Below are 10,053 nucleotides of genomic sequence, written 5' to 3'. Positions count from 1 at the left end.
TCCTCCCAGGTAAGGTCCAAGTCTGAGCCCCCATCTCCTCCCAGGCTGGAGCTGGGTTCTGTAAGGACAGAGCCCCAGGTTACGCGTGTCAGAGGGGCTCCCCCTTTTGGAGCCTGTGCTGGCCACTAGCCTGGCATGGGGCTGGGGGCAGGGCTGGCCCGGTGGCCGTGGGTGGAAGGAAGAGAGGAAAACCAGCTCAGTGGAAATTACCTTGTGGTTGGCTCAGGCGCCCACGACACACTGTATTTATAGAGAGCTCCTTGCAGCTCCCAACGCCGCACAGTCGAGTTAACCCTTTCCAGGCCGAGGTACCCGGCTAACGCTGGAGCGGGGCGGAGAACACTGGACTGGGGGTCAAGACAGCCAGATCTGAGCTCCGGCTCTGCCGCCTGTGGCCTGGAGGGGGAGTCAGGGTGGTCAGTGACCATTCACCTGTCCTCCTTGCAGAAAATAAACTTCGCTCCTTGGGAGGGTGGGGGATGGGCTGAGATGCAATCAGCGCCCCCTTTCACCCGAGCTCCCGCGCGGGCCCGGACCCGGATCAGGGGCGGGTCCCGGCCGGGTGCCCTGCCCAGCGGGCGGGCTCAAGCCTTTGCCCCAAACCACCGCTGCGGGGCCAATCCGGCCTCTGGGGCTCACCCGGGCGGCCTTTCCGGGCCCGCGGCTTCCTCCAGCCTGCCCCGCCCCTCGGACTCCCGGGGGCCGCCCCCGACCCCCATTCGGGCTCGGCCTTGCGGCGGCGGCGGCAACAGCGGCAGCGACTCGGCAGCGCTCCGCCGCGTCCCCGAGTCCCGGGAGTCGGCGCGGCGCGGTGAGTGCTTGCGTGGCGGGCCCCGCGCGGGTCAGGGCGGCCTTTGTCTGCAGCCTAGTCCGGCCCCGGGCCGCGGAGCAGCGATCCTGCTGATAGAGCGGGCGGTGATTCCCCCTACCTCGCGGGGCGCCCCCACCCCAGGTCTCTCCTCGGGGCACGGGAGGACCCCGGCTCTAGGGCCCAGAGGTGGCCGGGGGCTGCCGGAATCCCATCCCGCTCCCTGCCTTGCCTCCCCTCCCCTCTGGCCAGCCGGGCCTGGAACATCGTGGGACCTGCCTTCACCCAGGAAGCCGCTGGAGGAGGCTGGGCGGGTGGCTGTGATCGTGAAGGCCTTGGGTGTACAGGGCAAATAGAGGCAGATCTGTCATTGTGTGGATGATTCTGGAAAGCTTCATGAAGCCGCTAGCTGGAGCTCAGAGGGAAGCAGACTCCTGGGGGGCCCTGCAAAGGAAAACACCCCGACCTGACCACCGGCTCTGAGGAGGGGGAGCTGCCAGGGAAGGGAGGGTGAGTGGTTAGAAACGGGAGGAGGATCCGCCCTGCTTGGCCCGGAAGGATAAAGGAGTGGGTAACTGGAGGACTTCTCCAAGCAGCAGTGGGCATGAGGGGGACGGATTCTGAGGACATGCAACTGGCCTGGGTGAAGGGGTGAATAGGTGTTGAGGGTGGGAGGCAGAACACGAGGGAGCAGGGATGAGGGGTTTGGGCTTGAGAAATCTCAGGGAGATGGTGGGTGGGGTAGGATGGAGAAGGAGAAAATGACAGAGGGAAGGTAGGGACCCAAGGTGGGGGCACACTTGGGGGGGAGGGGATTGAATCCCAGGGTGACCAAGTTCTCAACCACTGCTTAGCTAGCGATTTGGCAAGTTTGGGGGCCTAAGGCAGTGAACTGCCAGAAAAGGGGATTTATTTCTAAGCCAGACCTGCCCTAATGAGAAATGCGTGATGGATGACTCAGATATGGGATCTATCATTGAGGAAAATATTAAGCAAATAAGAAAGCAAAAAAGATCGGGGAGTTAGGAGGGTTTGTTTGACTTAATTGAGAAAAACTACTTACCTTCAAATTGGACGTGGATAATTGTAAATGAGTCTGATTTTATCGTTAAATTAAGGCCCCAGGTCCTTTTCTTTCATGCCTGTCTTTAGCAGTTAGCGTCTTTATTAGAAAGTAATGAAGCTGTTCTGTTTTTAAGAGAGTTCTTTATTTAGTTCAGCCTCCTCTTTGATTCTCTCTGGCCTCCCAGAAGTCCCTAGGAAATCTGATGCTGTGCAGCCTTCCTTGTATTTTGGGGGCCTGCACATAGATGGGTGCTTTTGGACGCTGATGGAAATTCGCATCTAAACTTGAAATTGAAGTCTATACATGTCCAGTGGGTTGGGCTGATCTGAGTGGCAGGAAGGGTGGAGGGCTCTGAGGCTGAGGGTAGGAGTGGTGGCTCAGATTTCCAGCTCTTTTGGAAAAGGGAATATTTCGGGTGAATACATTTCCCTGATATATGGAGTTCCTGAGATTAAGCATTAAGACTTATATTAACCACTGAGCATGGAAATCTTTCTCTCCAGTATTACTTACACCAGAGTCTGATATCAGGACACTCCTGGCATCAGGGAAGTTTTCCTTTGTGGCTTCGGACCAGCACTGAGAACATCAGCTTTTGTACTAAGGGCTTACACAGCAGGGGGACTCTGGAGGGAGTGAGCTTTGCACTAAATGGCTTTAGCGGTGCTTGTATTGGTCCCATGACTGATTTTGGAGTTCTTTTCTCTGTCCAATGACATCATTGGTGGTTTCTCCTGCCTGCTTTCAGAGAGCATTTCAATTCACTCCAGACTCCCCTGTTCCAAGAAATCAGACCATCCAGCTTGTTTGTTAGAGATGGGAAGCCTGCATTAAAACAAGCCCAAGGGTGAGAAGGGGTTCTGCTTTTCCTTCTGTCCTTGGCCCTCTGCAGCTCTGCCCAGGCACCTGATGGAAGCAGTTTGGCTGAATGTCTGAGACACTCAGGTGCCTGACAGCCAGGTTGGGTGCTTGAATGTTTGTGGGAAGGACAGTTGTGGAAGTGTTGTCCTTTCTGAGGAGGCTGTGTCCTTATTCTGCTGAGGCTGACTTTTGACCTTTCCTGTGGGAATTCCTCCATTCTTAAACTGAACCTTTTCTAGAGTCATCAATCTCCACTCTTTAGAGCAGGATTTTGTTTTGATGCTGAGCTGGGCATTACTGTTTGGGGTCAGACACACAGCGTGAGCATAGGGCCATGAGTTGGGATTCCATACACCCATAGAGACTTCTAGAAAGTGTTGTAGAATGTGTCTGGCCTGTCGCAGGCTGCTTCTTGGTTGGACATACAGTGTTTGGACTATGTGAAGAAAAATGACCCACATCCAATAGCCTATATTACAACCACGGAGGGCCTGAGCCTGTGGCTCTGAGTCATGGGGTCAAGGGAGGAGGACGCAGGGCAGAATGATGTCACTGCCCATGAGCATATCCTCTGAGTGGGTGGCCACTTCCATTGCTGCCCTTTCCCACCCCCTCCCCAGGGCAGGAACGGCAGGGAGGTCCACCAGCAAAATAGTAAAGGCATAGTCAGGTCCTGGGGGAGGGCAAAGAGGGTGGGGACTGGTCCATGTGATCTTTGAGAAATTTCTTTTGGTTTTGTTGGCCCAGAATGGATCAAACATCTGAGAGAGGGCCACATGTGCTTTATGTAACCCTCGCCTGCCACCCCCAGTTCTGCCACCCCTGCAGTATGAGGTTCCAGATAGTAGCATTGGGTTTTCAGGTTTTGAGGGTGGGGCTGTGCGGATGCTTAATAGATGGCATCTCATTTAATCGTCATAGCAGTCCTATGAGGTAGGGTATCATTAGCTCCTTTCATAGATGGGGGGACCAGGGCCTTGAAAGGGAGAGTCACATGCCCAAAGACACACAGCTGGCAAATGCTGGAGCTAGGATGCTGTCTGTCTCCAGACCTGGATCTTTGTGCCATCCTGGAGGCAGGCACAGGATTTACCTGTCATTCTGGAGTCTCGCAAGATGTGCTAAGTGTCCCCACAGTGAGGCAGAAAGGATTCATTTGGGAAGCTGTGGAGAGGGCAGGCCTCAGCTGGGTTTCTCAGACTAAGTGTCCTTGCAGCCCAGTCAGGACCACTGCAAGAGTTCTAACTCTTCAAGAGGTCTGGTCCTCAGCCCACTCGTGCCTTCCAGGAGTCACTCCTATACCCTCCAGTTCTCACCAGTGCTCCTGGCCAGCTACCCCCATTATTCCTCAGTCTCCTTGTGGTCCAGAGAATGGGTGCACCCTCCATACCCCTCATGCTTTGGGCCTTTAGCCTCCCCGAGGCTTAGGAGGGGTAGGCTGCAGGGTACCTGCTGGGAGTGGGGATGGAGAAACACTTTTTGCTGGGAGCCTTGGAGAAGGGAGAGATACCACCTCTGGGAGGCGAGGCTCCCAGGTCATCCTAAAGTCAACACAGGCTCCTGGGAACTGGGCCTTCCAGGGGAGAGACCCTGGAATGTGTGCTTGCAGGGGAGGCTTTGTACTGGGGGATGTGGTGGCAGCAGCAGCAGCATTAGGGCCTTGATGGCTGTGTCCTAGCTTCTGGGAGGAGGAAGGGGGAGAGGACCACTGGGGATGAGCCAGATGCAGAGATGGAGCTGAACTGTACATTAGCTGCTTTGGAGCTGGGGTGCTGGTGGGGTCCTAGATGGAAAGAGGGTCAAAGAAAGAGTTCAGGTCCGAGGGATCTAGATTTAGAGCCTAGCAGAGGAGGTCTTGGCTGGAGAGAGTGGGTGGGAGGCAAAGGGGAGGTTCAGTGCAGAGCATCCCAGAAGGCCTTGTCTCTGTGTCATGGCAATGACAATAAAAGTAGGAATAATTGTTACCACTGTTTGGATGCTGAGTGCTTTCCTTAAGTCCTCTCTATACGTCATCTTATTTTATTCTCACAGCACCTCTTTGGGTAAGGATTGCTCCCCCCTTTTAGGGATGTGGAATCAAATCTCAAAAAGGTTAAGTCATTTATACTTGATCATGTGTCTAGCAAGTCTTCTGAGTCAGCATCTGAACCTAGGGCTGCCTGTATCTGAGCCCAAGCTGTACCCCAGGGCAGGCAAGGCAGCCTGATGATTCCGTTGAACAGATGAGGAATCTAAGCCCAGGGGCACATGTGAACTGGCTCTTAGTCACCTCTGATGGTGACTGATGACTGAGTGTGGGCCCCTGGGCAGCCTTCTCTAGGCCCAGGTTCCCATCTGTAATATTGGGGCCAGGTTCCCATCTGTCCACTGGGGCTAGGTTCCCATCTGTCCAGTGGGCTTTGGTTCCCATCTGTCCATTGGGCCCAGATTCCCATCTGTCCAGTGGGCATGGAGAGGAGCACTGGACAGGTGAACTCCAAGAGGCCTTCAAGCTCTGAAGACTGGTGGAGGCTGCTACGCTCCCAAGGAAGAATCCCTAGAGATCCAAAGGGGCTGGTGCTTAGGTGGAGAGGGGCTGCAGAGTTATTCTGTCAGGGTGAACCTCCTTCAGGGCAGAAACCTAAAGAATGTGAAGGCAGGGAGGTGTTTAGGTGGAGCACATCTGGAGTAGGTGGGCCCTTCCTTGAGTGAATTCTGGAGAGGCTTCTGGAAGGGATGAGATTTCCAGAGAGAGTGGGCACCCAGCAGGGCTCAGCAGGGAATGAGTGACTGCAGATGTGTGTGCCGCAAGCCTGCCAGAGCTTGACCTGGGATCCACCCTCTGATTTGGTCTCATGTTCTCTCATGCCCTCCCTTCCTCTCCCCACTCCCCTCCTTTGAATCCTTTCTTCTGGCCAGGCCTCTTCTGAGCCCAGTGTGGCTTTCACTTTTTTCAGTGTTCTGTGCTTCTGATGGTGTGTGTGTGTGTGTGTGTGTACGTACACATGTACGTATGTATGTACACCTACTGTGTGCACCCATGTGCATGTGTAGCCTCTGCACACACTTCCAGTTCTGAGATGGTGTCATGCTACCTTGTCAAGTGGCTGTTGAACCCTGGAAGATGCCAACTCATTCTGTGGTGGCCTCTAAGGCAGAAGAGGGTATGAGAGGCAGGCCAGCTGCTGCAGCAAGTCACCATGTTCTCAGCCCCATCGAGGTGCCTGCCTTCTCTCTGGTTTTGCTTCTTCCAGTTCTCATGCCCCGACTTCAGTGTGCAGAGAGTGTCTCCATGGGGATGTCTGGTTGGGGGAGGCCAGGGACTTGACTCTGTCCTGTTTTCCCTCTTCCTTGTTCTTGCGAAACCTGTAAGGGAAGCAGGCCGCAGATGCCAAGAAAACCCTGGCCCCAAACTGCTGGGCTGGCCCTGATGACACACTGCTGTCTTGACTCACACAGAAATCACTTTGAGAAGCATTGATTTCTTCTCTTGGGTGGGATCACGGGGCTGGGGATCAGTGCCCGGTGGACAGCCTTGAACACAAAAGGTCTGAACTGACTCATTATCAGGAAAAGGAAGGCCAACAGGATTCCCGGGGAACTCTGGAGATCCCCTCTACCCTTTCCCCAGGCTCCCACCATTTATAGAGCACCTATGCTAACTAGGTCAGTCTAGATGATTTTGCTCAGTTGAGTCTCTAATCATCCTATGAGGGTAGAGTTTATCATTCTTATTTCACACATGAGCAAACTGAAGCTCAAAGACGATGTTTTCCCAAAGTCGTGTAGCTAGGAACTGGCAGAGTCTGGATTTGAACCTGTATCTCTGATTCTAAAGTAATCTTCTGAAACACCAGGGCTCTCTTCATCCATGAAGCTTCATGTGACTACACCAGCCCAGCGTGTGATCATGGTCATAGCACAGAAAGACGGCCAGGACCTTCCTTAGAGGGGTGAGGAGACCCAGCAAGGCAATAGGCTTGCTCTAGGGAGCCTAGCAAGTGAATGGGGAACACTGGTCTAAAACCCACTTAAATCTTTGGTGTTTCTGTGTTCCTTTTTTCTTTTGTTAATACAAAAGACTTACATGCTCGTTGTCAAAGTCATAGAAGTGTATCCACTAGAAGGTGGAAGTAGATGCTTATCTTCATCCCCATGCCCCACAGCTGGGTTCACTGTTAAGCTTCCAGACCCTTTTCCTATATACAAACATCCATCTATCCATCTCTCTCTTTATCGAAACACACATGCGCTGATTCATCCATTCATTCATCGAACAATGTCCAAACACACATGATGTGTGAAGCCTCTGCTAGAATTTAGGGTCCAATGGTAAATAAAGCAGATGTCGTTCCTGCTCAGGAAGGTTCCGATACGACGCAAGGTAAATAACCCGCAATGAAGAACAGGGACATCCTTGGAGGGGCGGACCCCTGACCCAGCTTTTCTGCCAAGGTGACCCTCATGATGTCATCCAGGGAAAGGGATGCAAAAACTCTGTGAGGTCGGAAACCAGGTCCTACTGGAAGAGGCCCACCGTGGCGAGAGGCTAATGGGAAGCAGTGAGGCTGAGGAGGCAGGCAGGGCCATGGAGGGGCCGATTCGATGTTGAAAGTGATGACATGATGCACTTTTGTTTTCCTAGCAGTTTTTCTGGCTGCTGTGTAGAGTCCAGGGTGGAGCACAGAACTGAGTAGGGGCACAAGAGAGAAAGTGGGGAGACTAGGTTTTTAGGCAGGCAGGCCAGAGATGACGGGACTTGGCAGAGCAGAGGGAGAGGCAGGGGCGGAGGGGAATAGAGAGAGTAAAGCTATATCGGTTAGCAAACTTTTTCTGAAAAAGGCCAGGAAGTAAATAGTTTCGGCTTTGTGATGATTGTCACAACTTACTTCTGTTGTCGAACAGAGCAGCCACAGGCAGTATGTAAATGAATGGCGCATGGCTCTGTGCCAATGAAACTTTACTTAGGGACACTGCAATGTGAGTATCATGTGATTTCCAAGTGTTACCAAATATTTTTCGTTTGATTTTCTAATCGTTCAAAGAGCTCAACCCTGTCTTCACCAATGAACTGAAGAAAAGCAGGCAATGGGCTAGATGTGATGCTGGGACTGTTGTTTGCAGACCCCTGAGACATAGTGGAGGGGGCGCTTAAGCATGGCTGTTCTTGGTGATGGATTGTAAGGGTGACAGAAATCAGGCTTCTGGCTTGATGAGAGGGTGGAGGATGGTGCCTTTATGGAGGGGCTGGAGAGGAACAGGTTTGGGGGAGAAGTCAAGAAGTTGAAGAGGGACATGTTAAGAGTGAGAGGCCTGTGAGTCACTGGAATGGAGATGTTTAGGAGACAGTTGGGTCTAAGTTTGGAGCTCAGATGAGAGGTGTGGACTTGGAGAAGTAAATCCGGGAGTCGCCAGCATGTAAATGATATTTAAAGCCACGAAAGTGGATGAAATCATCTAGGAAAAAAATAGTAGAGAGAATTGAGAAAAGGGCCTGGGAGCAAGCCCTAGGGGGTTCAGTGACAGAGAAGGAAGGACCTGCACTGAAAATCAGGAGCTGGAGAGAGAGGTAGGTGACCAGATCTGGGACCATGGGACCATTTATTAATAGAGAAATGAGGTCATGTTACTGACAGTGCTTTATTCATATGACCTACGTCATGGGCTATTTCCATGTTAGTACATGTTCTTTTGAAAGGCTGTATGCTATTCCATTATGCAGATGCACCATAATTAATGTACCAATAATTGTTTCTCATTTCTGCTTCTCGTTTTTGCTGCTACCTGGGTGTCATGAAGAGTGGAGCTAGTGTTTCAGTCGACCAGTTCCTACTGACTATGGCCTCTCAGCCAAATCTTCTGCTGCTGGTTTTTGTATAACCCGCAAGCTAAGAAAGGTTTTTACATTTCTAATAGGTGAAAAAAAAATCATGTGATTCATGAAAATTATATGCAATTCAATTCCGAGTGTCCATAAATAAAGTTCTGTTGCAACACTGCTCTACTCATTCATTTATCAACTGCCTCTGGCTGCTTTTCTGCTGCAAGGGCAGAGTTGAGGAGTTATGACAGATATGGGAAGGTCTGCAAAGCCTAAAACATTTGCCATCTGGACCTTCATGGAGGAAATTTGCTGACCCCTGCCTGACTCAATTCTACAGCCAGGACACAGGCCGAGCAGTGTATTTTGATCATCTCCAGGAGGATGTGATCTAGAAAAAAATTCTTTGGTAACCAAATTGCCACCATCAGTGCTCATATTTTTTTTTTTCTTCTTCTTCTTTGGCCACCCCATGGCATATGGAGTTCCCAGCAAGGGATCAGATCCGAGCCACGGTTTCGACTTGCACTGCAGCAGCAGCAATGCTGGATACTTTAACCCACTGGGCTGGGACAGGGATTGAACCTGCATCCTGGAGCTGCAGAGATGCCACCTATCCTATTGTGCCACAGTGGGAACCCCAGCTCTCTTATCTTGAGTAAACCATTGGCCTTTTAAAATATCATCCTTGAAAATTCAAACCTCCTCAGCAAGGTAAACATTACATGCAGGCCAGTGAATCCAAGGTTGGCTCTACCTATGGCGACAATCTTACTCTTCCACTTAGACCTCTTTCTTTCCCATCACCTGCAAACAAAATCCAAACATGACTTCTGGCTCCAGCCCTGGCTTCTCCTCCTCTCACGGCAGCGGGCTTATACCTCATGTCAGCAGATACCGAATTGCTCACAATTCCTCCCGCTCTCCATGCCTCTTCCTACCTCACTGGCTTCACCTGGGCTCCTCCTGCTGCCTGCAGTGGCCTTTCCCAGCCTGACCACCTGGGGAGCTGCAGGTCAACTTTCAGGGCTCACCTTTAGGGTTATCATGGACCTCCAAGTGGCCCTCGCTGGATCTTAAATAGTACCCTGTCCCGAACTGCATTGATTTCTGTGCATTTCCCTATGGGAATGCAGGCTCCTTGAGGGCAGACTCAGCTTAGTCCCCTCTCTGTCCCCAGTGTCTCCCAAGCACTCAGTGAATAGTTAACGTGATAACTAACGACACCGATGAATGTCGGTGGACCGCTTCAGTTGTAGGTAATCAAAACCCAGCTCTAACTGTCTTGAGGAAAAAAAGAAAGGGTTACTCCTGCATCTGGACACTCTAGGTGTGTGCAGCTTGCTTCAGGTACAGGGGCTTAAATGTTGTTTTCAGGGCTCTTTACCCCTCCTGCTCTCACCTCTGGCTCTGTGTGTTGGGATCAATTCATTAGATTCTTGGTAGCTGATCGATTCATTGTGAAGAGCCCCGGACCACATCCTTCTTAGCAACCTTAGCTAGAACGTCTTTGCTGAG

The 10,053-nt window shown here is 51.8% G+C and overlaps 1 protein-coding gene across 1 annotated transcript in view; it reads left to right on the top strand.

Moving 5' to 3' along the window:
* CD276 (CD276 molecule) overlaps positions 463 to 10,053 on the top strand; it is a 30,628-nt gene continuing 21,037 nt past the window's right edge. Inside the window, exon 1 of the mRNA XM_021099076.1 lies at positions 463 to 811. The gene's annotated coding sequence lies outside the window, so the exon portion shown is untranslated. The remainder of the gene's footprint in view (positions 812 to 10,053) is intronic.

The sequence above is a fragment of the Sus scrofa genome, chromosome 7 (genome assembly GCF_000003025.6).
Source record: "Sus scrofa isolate TJ Tabasco breed Duroc chromosome 7, Sscrofa11.1, whole genome shotgun sequence".
Taxonomy (NCBI): Eukaryota; Metazoa; Chordata; class Mammalia; order Artiodactyla; family Suidae; genus Sus; species Sus scrofa.
The sequence above is the reverse complement of the archived record's forward strand: the minus strand, read 5'-3'. Positions and strand labels throughout refer to the sequence as shown.